Source organism: Halichoerus grypus, chromosome 12, assembly GCF_964656455.1.
Source record: "Halichoerus grypus chromosome 12, mHalGry1.hap1.1, whole genome shotgun sequence".
NCBI classification, from domain to species: Eukaryota; Metazoa; Chordata; class Mammalia; order Carnivora; family Phocidae; genus Halichoerus; species Halichoerus grypus.
Window position 1 is genome coordinate 72,110,013 of NC_135723.1, and position 17,306 is coordinate 72,127,318.

Here is a 17,306-nt window from a genome sequence, read left to right on the forward strand (position 1 = left end):
TTTATATAAAACTCCCTTGTGGGATTGTAACGGAATTTTATTCACAAATAAGTTAAAGTAAAATGTGAAATTTCTTCCTTAAAAGCAAAGCCATAGTAAGATGGTATGGAAGGAGACAAAGCAGTTTTAGACAACCCTCCGCAGTTGTATCCAAGTGACAAATGCAGAAAACCTCCAGGGTTGCCAAAAAAACTGTTTGAGTTTGCCAAGGAGTTATTGCTGTTGCTACAGTTATAAAAACACATTCTGGAGTTTGTTGTCCTTATTCACCATGTTTGTCCTGTGAAACTGATAGTATGTATGTCCTTTAAAGTAACTTTTTGTTACATAATATAACCATTGCTTTAATATAATCTTACCCAGAGTACATAGGACATTGTTTGGGGGGAAGAAACATTTTTAGGGTGTAGTTATTAAATGTTTGGAAGGTAGAATCTGAGGTTACATAAAACATCTTTCAAAATGTTTATCAGCTCTGTTGAAAGATAAGCAATGCTTTTTCCTGAATCATGTGCTATGTACATGTCTAATAAGGTAAGCTTAGTTTGAAAAAAAAGTAAGCATCTTTCTTGTTGCTTTATTTTACCCAAATAATCTCGGAATTTTTTTAATGGCCTAGCTGTCTATTTTCATTTTCAGGTGTACTCCCAGATGTTAGTAACTAAGTCTTATATGATGGCTTCCTGAAGTTTAGTATGTATGACAGAGAATTACAGGCTACTGATCTACACAATCCAGAAACTACTTATTATGTAAAAACTGGATTAAATTTTTGGTCCCTAGACAAATTTGAGATGAGAATATATATTCTTGGGAACAAACCCATTTGTGGGAGGTGGGTGGGAAGAAGGAAGACTTGTGGAGAGGGGATGTGTTCCAGTAGTCTAAAGTTCAAATGTCTGCCATGATTGCAAACATTGTATTGAATCAGCCTGAGTTGAAGATTCATTTTAATTTTTTTAAAAATAAATGTCACGCTCTTTTGTTTAAACTAATCAGTAATTTTATGGCAACACAATTTCCTCACCATCATCTCTCCCCAAGTAATGCCAGTGATTGGAGTCTTTCCATCGAATTGTCTTATTCCAAGACAGCCTCTCCATACATTTGCATGAACAGAGAAAAATTTACATGGAAGTCACAGAAGATAGCAAATGAAATGTTTCCCTCACTGTGGCTTCAGAGTGGGAATTTTGCACTGTTGTTGGTATAGCAAAGGAGGTTTAGATGCTGGCAGCGTAAGCCAAAGGTAGGAGTTTATTGTTTCGACTACTGGGAAAACACTACATACATATTGTCCTAATTCTGTTTTAACATATCTCTTGACAAAATAGACAAAGTAGTTGTTCCTTCCTCCCCAAAGCTAAGTCCAGTAGAAGTTTCTTTATTGCTGGTTACCAAGGCATCTCTGGAAAGAATGGCTGGGCTTTAGTTTTTTTTCCCTTTCTTTTTCTTTCTTTCTTTCTTTCTTTTTTCTTTCTTTCTTTCTTTCTTTCTTTCTTTCTTTCTTTCTTTCTTTCTTTCTTTCTTTCTTTCTTTTTTGTTGTTGTTGTATTGGAAGGCAAGATTTGATACTTCGTTTAACTAAAATATCCATAATTTTTCATAGAAAACACACACATATAATGTAGGAATATTAATGACTCTAAAATCAGAAATTGTTGCTCATGTACCAGATGTTGTATAAATAAAATTTTGAGCAGAAGTCCTCAATTTTGTTATTTTACTGTGAAAGGGTGATTGAAAGTAGTTTAAATACCTTTTAACAATTTCAGGTGCTAACCATTACTACAAAGACTTTTCTTGTGTCACTTATATTTAGTGTTTTATGATGCATATCAATATGAATGTATCTCCATTGTATAAATTATAAAACTGTAGCATTTTTTTATTATTTTGTATTTTAAGCAGGTCTAATGCCAAAATGTCATAGGAATGAACAGTTGGTTTTTATGAATGAGAATTTAGAAATAATGAATGAAGACTTATCTGTTCACCAAAAAATACCCTGCTGTTAATAGAATGTGAGCCTGAAGTTTTAGTATACATAGTATTTGATAAGTTTAGCAACGGTAAACATACTGGGATTGTGTTTAAAACCTAACAGCATTTTATACTAGTTTACATATGTTGTTAAATGAGGATATTAGGTAATGCTTATCCTTGCATCTGCAAATGCTATTTATTGTGAGTTGCACTATTACCACTTATGTTAAAGAAAACGGTTGAATATTTTTGTTAAAATTTTTAACCATTTAATATGAAATTAACACTTCAAAACTTTTATGATTTTCTACAGTCTGGTTCTTTTTCTGCTTAACTAAGAGTTTAACCCATCTTTCAAAATAGAGTTGGTGCAGATTATCTCTTAAAATTCATAAAGATAATTGAACATGTTTCAAAATCTGCACTTGCAAAGGCTAGGTATTTGGTGCTTGATAATAAATCATGGTGGTTTGTGCTTTATCAGGCATCACACATTTTTAGAGGACCAAAGGAGAGTATTCGTTTTTCATTTTAAAATACAGTTTTGATGGAGAACTATTTTATGAAGTTTGAAAAAATACAGATTTTTAAAAAATCTGTTTTGATGGCTCAAGTCACAAGAACAATATTAGGTCTTGTTACACTCAACTGATTTCTTTTAAATATTGAGAAGTGGTAGCCAGATTTGAAGTGTGACATGGTAGAGAGTCTATTTCTAGCAGACTAGTATTTATCTACTATTACTTTCTCATTTACATTTTTTCAGGGTTTTGTGCTACAGATGGCATAGATATTAGCCTATCTAATACAAAATGGAAAGAAAAAAAATCACATCTGACAAGCTTGAGTACCGATTGTGTAGTAATTTCACTTTCATGTACAGGTATCTGAATATATGTATTTGAAACATGTTTACATTTTCTATTCATTACATAAAACACCTGTTGAATAGGTCCAATCAGTAGGTACATTGATTAATGACATATTGATTAATAATATATAAAGATTGTGATGCAAATGGGAGCTGATACCAACCTAAGCATTACCAGATGTTTCTTCTTTACATGCTTACTATGTATCCCAGAAAACATACTGTAACAGCTGAAGACAGCCTCTTATCTTGATTTGTGATATTTATTAATATCTACTCTCTAGCACTTCCTAGACTTGGTTGGTATACCCATAGTGGTCCATAAAAAGAAAAGTTAACCAAAGAGAATAAGTAATGCTTTCAATTTCATGAAACTAATTTCCAGATTAAAAAGAGTGAATTTCTTTTACTCTTTTTAAAAACACACATGCACACAAAGACACACATTTGCATATGCATATGCACACATGCACACTTCCATAATCTATAAATTTTAAATCTTTTTTGTAAAATACATTATCAGTTTTCTAACCTATGACAAATCTACTTAATTTAGTTTAGGTATGAAAATTGGTCGCATTATTGTTCTTGTTACATTTACAGCCATGAGACAGACTTGTGGTTCTTCAACAGCTGTGCAGAGCAGAGACGTAAATTTAAGGTAAATGACATTGCTTTGCTATCTTAGATGAATATTAGTATATAGTATTGTAATCACTTCCTTCATTGTAGGTTAAAATCTAATATAAAGTTCTCTTTTCCAATAGGTAATTAAACATTTTTTTTAATAACTATGTTAAATAGTTGAAGATTGGAAGAATAAAAAGCAAAAGTGAATTAAACCTAGGGGTCTTATTCTGACTCTGCCACAAACTAGACACCTAAGTTAAAGGAAGCCACTCAACATTTTTAAAATAAAGACATTGGGCTAATTGATTGACAAAATATTATAATCTGTGCTTACAGATTTATTTTTTTTGAAGTAAGTTATAGGCATCTTAATTTCTTAGGAATAGCTGTATCTTGCTGGGTATTAATTTATGAGTTAAGGAGTATGCTTGTTTGTTTGTTTGTTATCAGTTACAAAGCACTTTTTTATTAGCATTCCATAGCCAAAAATAATGTTTTGGAATCAAAGTATTAAATCCCATATACATGGAAACCACGGTGCAAGTATCTTTTTGTACAGTATCTGAGGAAACTTTGTTCTGTTTAATGCCTTGAACTAATTTTACAAATTAATTTTAGGAGAAATATAAACTACATGAAGAATTATTTTACCTATGTAATTACTTTAATAATCTACATTAAAATATGTTGTGATATAATACAATTTAGCAAATTTCTACCTTTCTCTACTTCTTCAGTTCAAAATGCTAAAATTAACACCTGCAGACAAAACAAATTCTGCAGTAAACTGATCAGCACTTCTAAAATGTCATATTCTAGGAAAAAATCAAGAATAAAGTATAAAATATAAATAATGAGATATATATTCTGGGAGAAAATGCTAACTGTAGGTATAGAATTAGACATTGATAAATATGTTTTAGGAAATTATAAAAGTTCATGCATGCTGTGGTAAAGAATAATATTGAATATTTCCTCTTCAACATAATTTCTGATTTCTAGTACATAAGAATTAGAAGCTAAAACACATTTAGTTTCAAATACTGAAAATAACATGATAAAGAAATTTGCAGTATCATTTGAGTAGGGCAATGTACTGTGATGCAGAAAATTTAATAAGATTTGTTTAAGTTGTTTTGTTATTTATATTCCCTGTGTATCAAAAAGTTAAGCAGTAATTCTAATACATTGTTTTTATATCATAAATCATAAATTTTAAAAGAGTTTAACTTAAAAATTATTCACAAGGACTGACTATGCTTTGTATAGTCCTGATTTTCCCATTGCAGTAGAGAACATTTCTTAAAAGGCAGCTTGAAATAGGCAGTTTTACAAGAATGTTACAGAACAAAATCTTTCTCAAAATACTGTGATGTTGCCACCTGTGGCCAGCTGCTCAAGGCTGACACCGTGTGGAGGAGGCTCTAGGATGTCCAGTCCATCATTGCTAAGTATCCTTGTGTCGAAAACTTGTGTATGATCTAATCATGGCATGTAGGAGAAGGAACATATGTTTTGAGTCTGAAGCCTACCTTGCCTTTAATTAATTAGTAAGACTTTGGGTTGAGTCCTTGGAGTCTATCTCATGGAGGCTGTTACCTTATCTCTAAAAAAGGAATAAGGATACCCATCTTGCAAGATTGTTATGAAGACTAAAAAGAATATTATATAAAGTAACTAGCATAAAACCTTGTACTTACAATGAGTTGATAAATAATTCCCATTATGAGCAGCTCCAGAAAATTGATATTTAATCCAAGGTTATGATAAAAATTCTATAATATGGTTCCTTTTGTTTGGACGTAATTTTCACTATTCATTATGTAGGCCTAATTTATAAGAAAGCAACAGTGAGTGTTTTAGGTACTACTCAAGAATCTCTCCCTGGGGCGCCTGGGTCGCTCAGTTGGTTAAGCGACTGCCTTCGGCTCAGGTCATGATTCTGGAGTTCTGGATCGAGTCCCACATTGGGCTCCCTGCTCAGCAGGGAGTCTGCTTCTGCCTCTGACCCTCTTCCCTACTCATGCTCTCTCTCTATCATTCTCTCTCTCTCAATAAATAAATAAAAATCTTTAAAAAAAAAAAAAAATCTCTCCCCCCCTGCTAGAGGCCCCCAAAGCATCCATATTTCACACTTGCCACATATAAACTTACATTTTAGCATTTTTCTTTCCTACTAGACTGTGAGCTCTGTGACAGCAGGGACCATGAATGTCCTGCTCATCTCTAGTGCCAAGTGAATAATAGAGCTCAATAAATACTTGTATAGATGCTATGAACCCTAAATGCCAAGCTAACGAGTATGTACTATATGGTTTGGGTAGCAGGGACCTTAAAGGTTTTTGATCAGCAAATGATATGATCAAAGCAGTATTTTGTGAAGATCTAGTCAACAATGGAGCATTTGGAGGATGTTTTGGGGGAAGGGAATTGCGAGGGATCTGGAATAAGGATAAACTTTTTAAAAAATTATTTAAATAGGCATATGATGAATTGAGCCTTAGACATGCTGAGTTTGAGGTAATGGCAAGAAAAGCAAGTTGAAGTAGCAAAAATTTAGAAAATTAGAACTTGACAGAGAGGTTATAGCCAGAGACAAATATTTGTGAAATAATCCAGAAGTGATAGATGAATTCATGAGAGTGGAGATTTCTGGGAAAGATGATTTACCAAGAGGAGCTCAGTAATATCCACGTTCTTTAGAGCAAGAAGATAAAGAAGCAGAGAAAAAAAAAGAGGAGAAAAGAAGAACCAAATTAGCATTTAATATATCAAGGAAGGTCAAGGAACAGAACAGTTTTTAAGGGATGGAGCTTGTCAGCCAAAAGAAGCAATGTTCATGAGGATGAGCATTTTCATACATACAATGTTGAATTGCAACATGGTGATTTTTAATCCCCCTCTTTCTTTGTCATTCAACAGTAACTCTTAGGATCTGCAGTACTAAAGTCATCAATAATGAATGGGAAAAAAAGTTACTTTAACTTGAATGTTAAATAGAAAATGGAGAATTAGTAAACATACTTCTATTTCTCAGATTGCTATGTCTCTAATTGTGTAAGTAAATGTATATTGCATACCTAATACTGAGTTCCCGTAAATTAAATCTAGAAGAAAACTGCTTTCTAGGAGGTTAAATTTTCTCTTTTCTTACCTACCCAAGCACGTGTTTCATTGTGTAATCCATTAGGATTCTAAGAACATATTCCCTTGACTTCTCTATCTTAACTAAAGTGAGAGGAAGAAAGAAATAGAACATTAATATTGTTAAGGGAGCTCTCCATAGGATTTAAGACTTAGGCTGTGAATTTTATCTTAAGATGTTTGGAGGTGTTCTACAAGCTAAATTGAATGACAAAGTGAACAGTGTGAGTACATGATTAAAGACAAAAAGTGAAATTATTTTAAAATTCACTTACATTTAAGATTCCTTGTGTTTCCTCAGTGGATTCTATTAATGTGTTTCATCCTGCATTCTACATTTCCAGTTGGTTTTCTTAAAATTTCTCAGCTACCTTCATCTTTTCTACTATACTCTTGGTTTCCTTATCATCCTGTTCCTTTCTCTCATCATGTAATCTTGTCCATTTTGCTTACTCTGTATCCCTACAGTCACAGATTGAGAAAAGAGTAACTTTAAATGCCTGTAATTACGTAATTCTATCTTGAACCTAAAAGACATTCTAGCATATCATCATACCAATAAAATAGGAAAACTGTGCTTCTTCTTACAATCCAGTATCTGATATTTAGTTCTTATCTTGCCCCAAGAAAAGTTTCCATCTTGCTTTTTTAAGTTGCAGTTTTAGTATGAAAGTAACTCTGCTCTTGAATATTTCAGCTACTTAGAACCCTGGGGCATTTCATTTAGTGCCAGCATTCTCCTCTTACTGATAACATTTATAGGTGGCTTTTTAAAAGTTACCATCAGAATGGTTGCCATCATTCCTTAAATCCTTTTGTCAGATTTTCCAGAAAACTCATTGAGAGATGAATATGCAAACTAGAATTGCTTGGGATAGTTATATTAAATGGCCAGTTTTTCATGGAGATCTCAAGTTTTGCTGATTATGATTATTTAAATAACGCTGAATTTGGAAGCACAGCATTTGAAATGATCAAACAGAAGTATAATGAATTGTTCTTTCAAAAAATATTTAAGTCACCCTACCTTGATATGAAAATCATAAAAGCTCATTATAAGAATCTAACACATTTTAAGTTAACTTATGGTTGGGCACTAAGTTACTTTTCCCAAAGGCACTTAATAAATATTAATAAATTGCTATCATGTAGTAGATTTTTAAGATGAAAATTATGTTCTCTGATTAGATAAGGAAGAAACCACTCATGAGAACTAATTAGAGTACACCCTTGACATTCACAAGGTATGCATCCTGAGATCTTCATGAACCCTCAAATTCAAGAAATCCCCAATTCAAAAATATGGAGAGATCTATGCAGGCTTCCTTCCAAATACTATTCTTATTCTGAATCAGGCTACCATTGTCACCTGCCAAGTGTAACATACGTTATCAGCTTCCAGCTTTCAATAAAGTTTACCTCTTGGCTAATACCATTTTTTTAAGAAGAAACTTTTTTTTTTTTTTTTTTTTACACATCACAGGCTGTCCTACATCAATGAGAACAGGTAGAGAACAGCAAAGCTACATTCATGATAGAAGAATCCATGGAAGTGGAGGCATTAGTTTATGTATGTGAGAAGTCAGCAAGCTAAAGACTACATCAGCCTCCTCCCAGTATGCTTGATTCAGTTTGATGGCCTGACAAATTACAGAAGTATAATGCCTAGAACTTTGGAACTTGGTCATCTCAAAATAATCAGGCCAATCCTCAATATCTGTGAACTTTAAGAGTCCACTCTACTAGATCTTGTACTCGAGCATATGTGGGGAAGAATCCAGAGCAAACAAACAAGTTTCCCCACTTTACTTGCTGGTATTTTATGTGAAGAATTGAGAAAGGCACTCAATATTAATATTAACATTTCCTCTTCCTTAATTTTAAATCTCAGTGACATTAATAAATGGCCTGGAGCGCTCTTTCGTAAAAGTTGCCTGGAATGTTTTTAAGGGTATGCTGGAAGGCAGTGTCTTGGGAATGAAAAGACCCTATCAGAAGTTCAGTAGAGGAGTAGAAGCTTTATGTTAATGACCATGGGTTGTTGGCTGTTTGGCTTAAGCATTCTGAGCTTGGAATTTTAGCCCTGAAATGAGAGAGTCTCTGTTTACATTCAGTGCAAAGTTGAATCACATCTGGCTTACCTAAAGGTATTTGGTGGTTATTTTTTTTTTAAAGGCTTTGTTGTTTGATCGTGCCAATTTTTTTTTAAAGATTTTATTTATTTATTTGTCAGAGAGAGAGAAATAGAGAGGAAGCACAAGCAGGGGAGCGGGAGAGGGAGAAGCAGGCTCCCCACTGAGCAAGGAGCCCGGTGCAGGGCTCGATCCCAGGACCCCGGGATCATGACCTGAGCCAAAGGCAGATGTTTAACTGACTGAGCCACCCAGGCATCACAATTGTGCCAATTTTTATAGTTTTATCAGTATAGACATAGAACAGGTGGTACCTAGTAGGTAAGCATTTTGATAACACAGAATAGAAAAATCCTTTGCACAGTATATAAATTCTTACACTTCTAATGCTAACACTTGCACTGCTGTAAAAGCTGCCACCTTGATATCTTCTACTGCGAGTGCTACTGCAAGTTCTCAAGTGACAAACCAAGGAACACACTAAGCATTATGATGTGCTGACGTGAGGAAAATCTGTTGTCTCACAGAAAAACTCTAGTAAATTCTTCGATAGGATATCTTTGTAAAAACAAACCAAAAAAAACCCGCAAAGAATAAAATCATTCTCTTCATATTCTGCCTTTCTTCCCATAGAACCAAGCATGTGAAAGACATTTAAAACATATTAATTGGTGATTCAGATATGATTAAAGATTTAGTTTCTCAAAAACTAGGGCATCATTGCAAGTTTTCTCTTTATTACAGGAGAATGTATTTCCTTTAATCAGTAACCATCGCTAGTCTCCTACACAGTCTTAGACTTCATTTAAACCAGTGGTTTCCATATCCAAGAAATTACTTGAAAACCTTTAAAAAATGGAGAATTTAGGGTCCACCCCAGATCATTGGGTAAAACTTTGGGGGGATGGGATCTTGGAAAATCAAAATATTTTAGACTTTCCAGAAGATCTAATGTAGCTGGTCTACAGAGTAGTATATGTAGGGACGCTGAACTACTCTTCTGCAACAGTGGGTCCCTATAATAAAAAAGTACTGAATCTGAATTCTCTTATTAATGTACTATGTCATTTTACCCCTCTGGGACTCTGTTTTCCAACCTGCACAACAAAAAAGCTGAACTAATGATACTTCATGTTCCTGCCAGATTTAGCACTCTTTGAATCTCTGTCCTGTGTTTTGTTTTTCTTTGTTTGCTTGTTTGTTTACATATATATATATATATATATATATATATATATCTTTAAATCTGAGCTCATTAAAAAGGTCCCTGAGTAGGTTTCTTGAGATGTCTCTATTTATTCTTTCCAGGATCATTTCCAACAATATTGTCAGGATTTTATTTTTACTTTCAGTCAGTTCTCATCAGTACTGTCAGTCAGTAAAATCATCACTGATGAACTCATTCTCTTCTTATCTTTGATTTTTAAAAAATAATATCTGGGGTCACCTGGGTAGCTCGGTCGGTTAAGCTTCTGACTCTTGGATTTTGTCTCAGGTTATGATCTCAGGGTGGTGATAGCAAGCCCCGCTCAGCGTGGAGTCTGCTTGATATTCTCTCTCTCCCTCTGACCCTCCCCCGCTCACTTGCACACTCTCTCTCTCAAAATAAATAAATACAAAAATCTAAAAAATAAAAATAAAAAATAATAATATCTGCTTTCTAAAGGCCTCAGTACAGATCCACCATGCCCAATTGGCCTCCCTTTCCATGTTAGAAGCCTTAAGGAAAAGGCTCATTGTCTTCAAAGACAGCTCTCTGCTGCAATGGCCCTAGCATGCTGATCTCATTGTCCACCACACAATTTTTACATGTTATATGAGCAGCAGTGTCTCTAACATTGCTTTATGGCCGCACAAAGCTGGCCCTGCCTTTCTTTTCTCAATATGCGCTTCTCTACCTTCATCTAGAAAACTTCTAGGTAGCTTTTAAATTCCCATTGTCAGCTACTCTGCGAAGTCTCTTTTGATACCTTCTTCTGCCACACACACACGAATGGAATTATTCCTTTCTATACATTACTTCTGTATCATATACCTACTCCTATTCTTCTGTGTATCACACTGAATCATAATTACTATACGCTTCTTGAAGGCCAGGACAGTCTTATTCATCTTCACACTTCCAGTGTCTGGCACATAGTACATTTTGTGTAAATGTGTGGTGTCCATTGACCAGGTCTAGTCTATAATCAAGTTCCTTCTTTCTCCCAGGCTCCAGATTTGTTTTTTCAGTTACACACTGGGGCATTTCAACCCAGATCAAGTTGTTTTCAACTGAAATTATTTATCTCTGCCCACCCTTATCCAAAGTTTTCATCAACTTTTCTTAATTGTTTTCTACCAGCTCTAGGTATAAACCCCTTCTCATCTGATTGGGCCATATTCCTCTGCTCTAATGTGAAAGTTGCCCTTTTCTTCAACCTCTCAGCACGGTACAAAAGGCTATACATCATCATGTACCTGATACATTACAACCATGACTTAATCCTTACTGCTTACTGAACATGCTATGTATTTATTTATTCATTCATTCACAAATGTTTATGGGTTGTTTCTTATATACCAGGCACTTTCCAGGGCACCATGAACTAAAAGAACTTTGACACCTACTCGCTTTTGTTCCTATTTCTCTCTCTGTTTAGAACGTCATTCCCACCCACCCCCTGTTATCCAGTTGCCAAACTCCTACACAAACTTTAAAGCCCTATTCCCTCAAATCTTCTCTGACTCTTCAGAGAGAAATAATCCCTCACCCATGTGTATTTTCAGAACCCATGTCATACTTTTATTTTATTATCCCACATGTATTAGTTATAAAGATTCAGTTACACAATTCAGGTCACATTACCCACCCCCTCTCACATTGCTAATAGATCTTGTCTTTGCTCTAGTTAGGCAGTCTGTTGATGAATAATACTTCAACAGATTCCTTTTCCTGGGTAGATAACATGTAATATATTTACTTAACAATAACAATTAATTCTTTCTCCTTTTATCTTTTCTTAAATATTTTCTTCCTGATTTTATCCTCTGGTTTATTAATTTTATATATGTGTAATATTTTGCTTACAATAAGCTCTTTCCCCCCATTCAGTCTGTTTCTTTTGAGTAAGATATACTGCTTCATTATTCTGTACCAGTCATGCTTCTAACCCCAATAAATATCAATGATACTTTTACTAGGGAACTGGAAGTAAGAAGTCTGCTTAACAAAACTATATTGGAAATGTACAGGATTAAAAATGAGATGTGAGGATTTTTCAAATGTCATCAAGGAACTATACTTTCTGTATGATTTGCTTGTATGTAACTTTTATGAGTTGATGATATCTGTTGCGTTAGCCATGTGAATTTTGAATATTTCCACTAAAATACTATCTAATTTTCTATGGAGTTTATCAGCTGCTCTATTTAGAAATACAGATTTATTTTTTTCATAAAACATGAACCCCTTAGACACACAGTCCAGTTTGGGCTGGTACAGCTGCTCAAGGGTGACACAAAAGACCTGTGTTTTTGCCCCTGTGTGGCCTTTGTCTTCATGGTCACAAGATGGCTGCCCCTTCTCCAGACATATTATCCATGTCCACGCAGAAAGAAGGGGATGGAAAAATACAAATAAGTGTGTGGCAGCTGAATGTACCCCCCTTTACTAACAGGTGTTCCAAGAAGTCTTACACAGTAGCTTCTATTTCTTCTCATTGGCCTGAACAGTATCGCATAAACATCCATTACTTCAACTAAATCTGGGAAGCTGATTACATTTAACTGGGTACTTTTACACTAAAAGTTGGGATCCTTTTCATAGAGAAAAAGGGAAGGATAAATTTTATATTAAGTACCTAATAATGTCTGCCACCAACAGTTTACCATAGGTTGTTAGTACCAACTCATGTGGCCTAAGGGGTATGTGAAAAGAGATTTTATGACTTGAGATACTTTAGTGACAAGAAATTTTGTTGTTGTTTTTTTCTTCTAGGAAAATTTAGAAAGACACAAACCTATGTATTAACATGACTAAAGATCAGTGGGTTATAGGGCTTTATTCTAAGTTTTAGTATTTTTAGTTATAACTAAAATGTTCTTAAAGATTCAGTATATATTCAGTACTAGGTAAAGCACATGCTAAATCAGCTAAGCAGAGGTGATTCTTCCCCTCCAGGAAGTGGCTACTGATGCTTGGTGGTGCTGGTTAGGCATCCTGGTGCAACATACATGGGCAATAGAACAGATACTGGGAAGTTTAAGGAAGTAAAGCATATGCATATTTTGCAAGTAGAGAAGCCAGTGTTTTTTGAAAGGTGATTTTTAAAAAAAGCAGCCATAAAGCTGAATCTTAAATAAGTTAAGGTCAGGAGAAAATGTTTCATTTGGCTATTACATATTAGGTTTTGGTATTGCTGGAAAGCTCAAAAAAGTCCTAACTTTCCTTCCAGATACAGTGAAGATAAAAGACATATTCCATACTTTTTCTGTGTTTCCTGCAATTATCTATATTATAAGCAACCACACTAGGGAAAAAAAGGTGCTTTGTGGGCCACCTAGAAGAAGTTCCAAGGAAACCTTGTTCTCCCTCACTTTCAGCTCCACTGACTTGTATGAGTTTCTGCTATGTTCTGCCTTTCAGGTACTTTACCCCTGATTGGTCATTTTATTTCCACCTAAGCCCAGAACTGGTTAGTGCTGCTCCTATTTTACCTACGAGGAATCAGAGAGCCAGAAAGGTTCAGTAACTTTCCCAGGGACCCAGGGTTGAATATAAGTTCCATCACAAGGTCACCTTTTCCAACCATGCTTTAAATTGGAAATGAATGGGATGCCTGGGTGCGCAGCTAGGTCAGTTAAGCATCTGACTCTTGATTTTGGCTCAGGTCATGATCTCAGAGTTGTGAGATCAGCTTCCCATCGGGCTCTGCGCTGGGCATGGAGCCTGCTTAAGATTCTCTCTCTTCCTCTCCCTCTGCCCCTCCCCCACTCCCTCTCTTCCAAAAAAAAAAAAAAATGGAAATGAATGAATCATTTCTTCAGGAATCCTCAATTTGGGGACAGGTGGGAAGATAGGAAGGGCCAAAATTTCTCCTTCTGCCTTCAGTTGCCTGTCTAGTTGAAGGCTGACCATTCTGGTGGAGTAAGAATGGAAGGTCCTTATGCTGTATGTGATTCTTCTGCCCAACCAAACAGGGATTATTCTGCTAAGAGTTTGTCATCCCTTCATCCAGGGCACCATGAGACTAAGAATTAATCACTGGTTTGGATCTGAGATTCTGTAAGTGCATAATGATTTTTAATAATCTTACCTTCTCTAATAGGTCCTGCATGCTTTGTAGTAATTATCCAGGATGAAATTAAAATGAATTTAGTCCATCTTCTCCTTAAAATACATGGTTTATGGAATTAGTGCAACTGGCTTTTATCTTTCAAACAGAGGAAATAGTATAATAAACTTTCCTTTAGAGAAATACATCATAAATGTAGAGAGCAAAGAAAATAACCCAAATAACCATATTATTTTTATTCCCTGTAGTAAAATTATTACCTGTTTTTAAGGATTTGTCTACCTATTTTTTATCTTGCTTTTCCTGTACATGGTTTCTTTTTATTTAATTTCCAGTACTTATATGCAGTAGTCATTTTGCGTATCATTAGCCTGGAAGATCAAACCCTAATACCTTCCCAGTGCAGAGAGCATATGGTGGACGAGATGCAAGGAAATAGGAAAGAGTTAGAAATAAACAATACTTGAGAGCTTGTTTTCCCTCTAAAGAAGATGCCCATTTCTTTCCTTCTCTCCCTTTCTCACTCTTTCCCCCCTCTTTCTTTTTCTTTCTCCCTCCCTCTCTCCCCTGCTCTGGCCTTCAGGCCCCATTTTGCAACCCCTTTGATAAATACTAGAGTATTGAAATCCATCTAATGAAATACAGAGATACATACACATAAAGTAAAAAAAAAAAAAAAAAAAGACAGGTACTTTCTGATTAGTGATTCCTGAGTCTTTGAGGATACAAGAACTTGTTGAAGCAGTGTGCATTAAAAACTCAGGTTTCTGATGGAGCGCTGATAAATGGATTACTCACTGCTAAGATGTATCTTGCCATCCCTGAAGGGCCAAAGTGGCATTGATTCACAATGTCATACCAATACAAATGGCTTAAAAAAAAAAAATCTAGGGGCGCCTGGGTGGCTCAGTTGGTTAAGCGACTGCTTTCAGCTCAGGTCATGATCCTGGAGTCCCAGGATCGAGTCCCGCATCGGGCTCCCTGCTCGGCGAGGAGCCTGCTTCTCCCTCTAAAACCCTCCCCCCTCTCGTGTACACTCTCTCTCTCTCTCTCATTCTCACTCTCTCAAATGAATAAATAAATCTTTAAAAAAAAAATCTGTTCTCGAAATAATTGATAGTGAGAAATATTTCTTAAACCAAATTAGAAATGATTACTTAAGCAATTGAAGTAGTTATTTTATCTGGCATTCCCATTCAATAATTTCCAGCACAGAACTAAAGCAGAGGTTGGCTACTATATTTTCTCCCCACCCACCACCTTTTTGCTTCCTATTCTATTTGAGTAGATACTTATTTAATAAAAAGAGTTCTGGAGTAATGTAGAAATAAATTGAAAAGCTTACTCTATAGGATTTCATAGGAAACAGATGATTATCATGCTCCAGTGGAAAAACCACAAGCTAAAAACAAAACAGCAGTAAAATTTCAGAGGTGGTTTACAGTATCTCCATGTATTAGAATTTACATCCTCAATCAATCCATCAGAGAAATCTGACTAAATGCCCTTAGTGTGGTAGACACTTTGCAAGGCAGGCACCAGGCACCATAGGGAATTCAAAAGTGTTCTTACCCTTGGGGAGTTGGCAATCTGGCTAGATAAAATTCAGGATAATAACCATTCTTCTAAGCCATTTTAAACAAAACTCAGTGGTTTAAGGTGTAAAACAAAACAAAACAAAACAAAAAACGCTTGACAGTTATGGCTTTTTGGAGCATTCTATGGAATAAATTGGATTTTTCTTTTCTCTAAGTGTTTAGTGAATCAGCCATCACTTATAGACTAAGCAGAATACGGTTTTCTTTATTTTTGTCCCTCCTGAGGCTGTGTTTGTGGTTCTTTAAAATTTGTTTAGGACTGAGTTCCAGAATCTAAGAGGGAATGTTGAAGTGTGGAAACAAGTCTAAGGATAACAAGTAATATGATAGAGATGATTAAAGGGAAAATGGGAGAGCCGATCACAAAGGGGGTTTACCCAGATTGAAAAGCAGAAGAGAAGGAGCAAAAAGTATGTTAATAATTTCTTCACATTAAAAAGAAACCATCATGCCACGGGTAGTAGGCATTTATTTTTCTGCATTGCTGAGACTACGGCAAGAGTATAAATTCTGTTTCAATACAAAAAATCAGAGTACTCCTTTGCTGACAGTAAATTTTTTAAGAGTTAACATGTATGAAAAATATAACTACTGTTCTAGGTTGTATTTTCAACTTGCAACAAGGTAGCCTAATTGTAAGTGATTATTAAAGCGATGTGTGCTTGCAAAAATAATTCAGGCAGTTCAGAAAAGTATGAAGAATTGAACTCCACCTGAACTCCAACCTCCCAGGGATCCTGGTAACACATGTACATATGTATTTACCTGCATTTTTGTGTGCATCCATGTGGCATCATTATGCCAGTTGAGAAATGAATGCAGTTTTATATTTTATAGATGTTTTTCAATGTAAGATTTATTTGTATATTCATTCATTGGAGTATAGCTTAGTTTAGGATCTAGAAAAGCATGAAGATGTTGTACTTGACCCATCAGTGTTCAGTTTAGACTTAGTAATAAAGGTGAGAGGCCAGATTCTGTGGTGTCCAGAGAGACTTTGGATTTAAGGATCAACTCCACCACTCACTATGTGACCTTGGAGAAGGCAGTTTAGTTGTGTGACCTCATTTTCTTTTTCTGTCAACTGAGAAGATTTGACTAGGTCTTTAGCTCTGAAGTTTATTATCCTAATGCTTTATTTTTAGCAAAAGAATATATCTTTTCAGCAGCTTATATTTATAAAAAGTTAACCTTCTTTATGTGTTACATGTCAAACGCTTTTAACTTTGATAATGAGCTAGTTTTTCCTTGCTAGCAAAAACAAAAAGAAACAAGATTATTTTAAAATTTAGAAATTTATAATTCATTTATTGAGGTTAAAATATTCTGATACTCAGAGAAAAAGTGAAATTTGTTGTTAGAATATTATACAATGTGCATATTAATTACATACAAATATAGTTTTCATTCCATTATGTTCCACAGGCCCCATGACATGCCAGCTTATCTGTTTAGAGTACTTTTCTGTGTGCTCAATTATATATGTAAGGTTTTTAATGAAGAAATAAAATACGGAATATTTAGAAATATATAGAGGTCACAACTGTGAAAATTGCTTTTCTCACAATCACTATAACTTGGTTTTATTTCCTAAATTATATAGTAATAAAAATTATTTTTCTACTCCTGGAGTAACCAGTCTTAGTTCTCGGTAAGAATTTGCACTATG

The 17,306-nt window shown here is 34.9% G+C and overlaps 1 protein-coding gene across 9 annotated transcripts in view; it reads left to right on the plus strand.

Annotated features, from left to right (window-relative positions):
• The window catches only part of FOXP2 (forkhead box P2), a 548,352-nt gene that overhangs the window by 393,575 nt on the left and 137,471 nt on the right, over nucleotides 1-17,306 (plus strand). Inside the window, exon 2 of one of the 9 annotated variants that reach the window (XM_036068395.2) lies at nucleotides 3,461-3,518. The exons of the other annotated variants lie outside the window; for them this stretch is intronic. The gene's annotated coding sequence lies outside the window, so the exon portion shown is untranslated. The remainder of the gene's footprint in view (nucleotides 1-3,460; nucleotides 3,519-17,306) is intronic. 9 annotated transcript variants of the gene reach the window in all.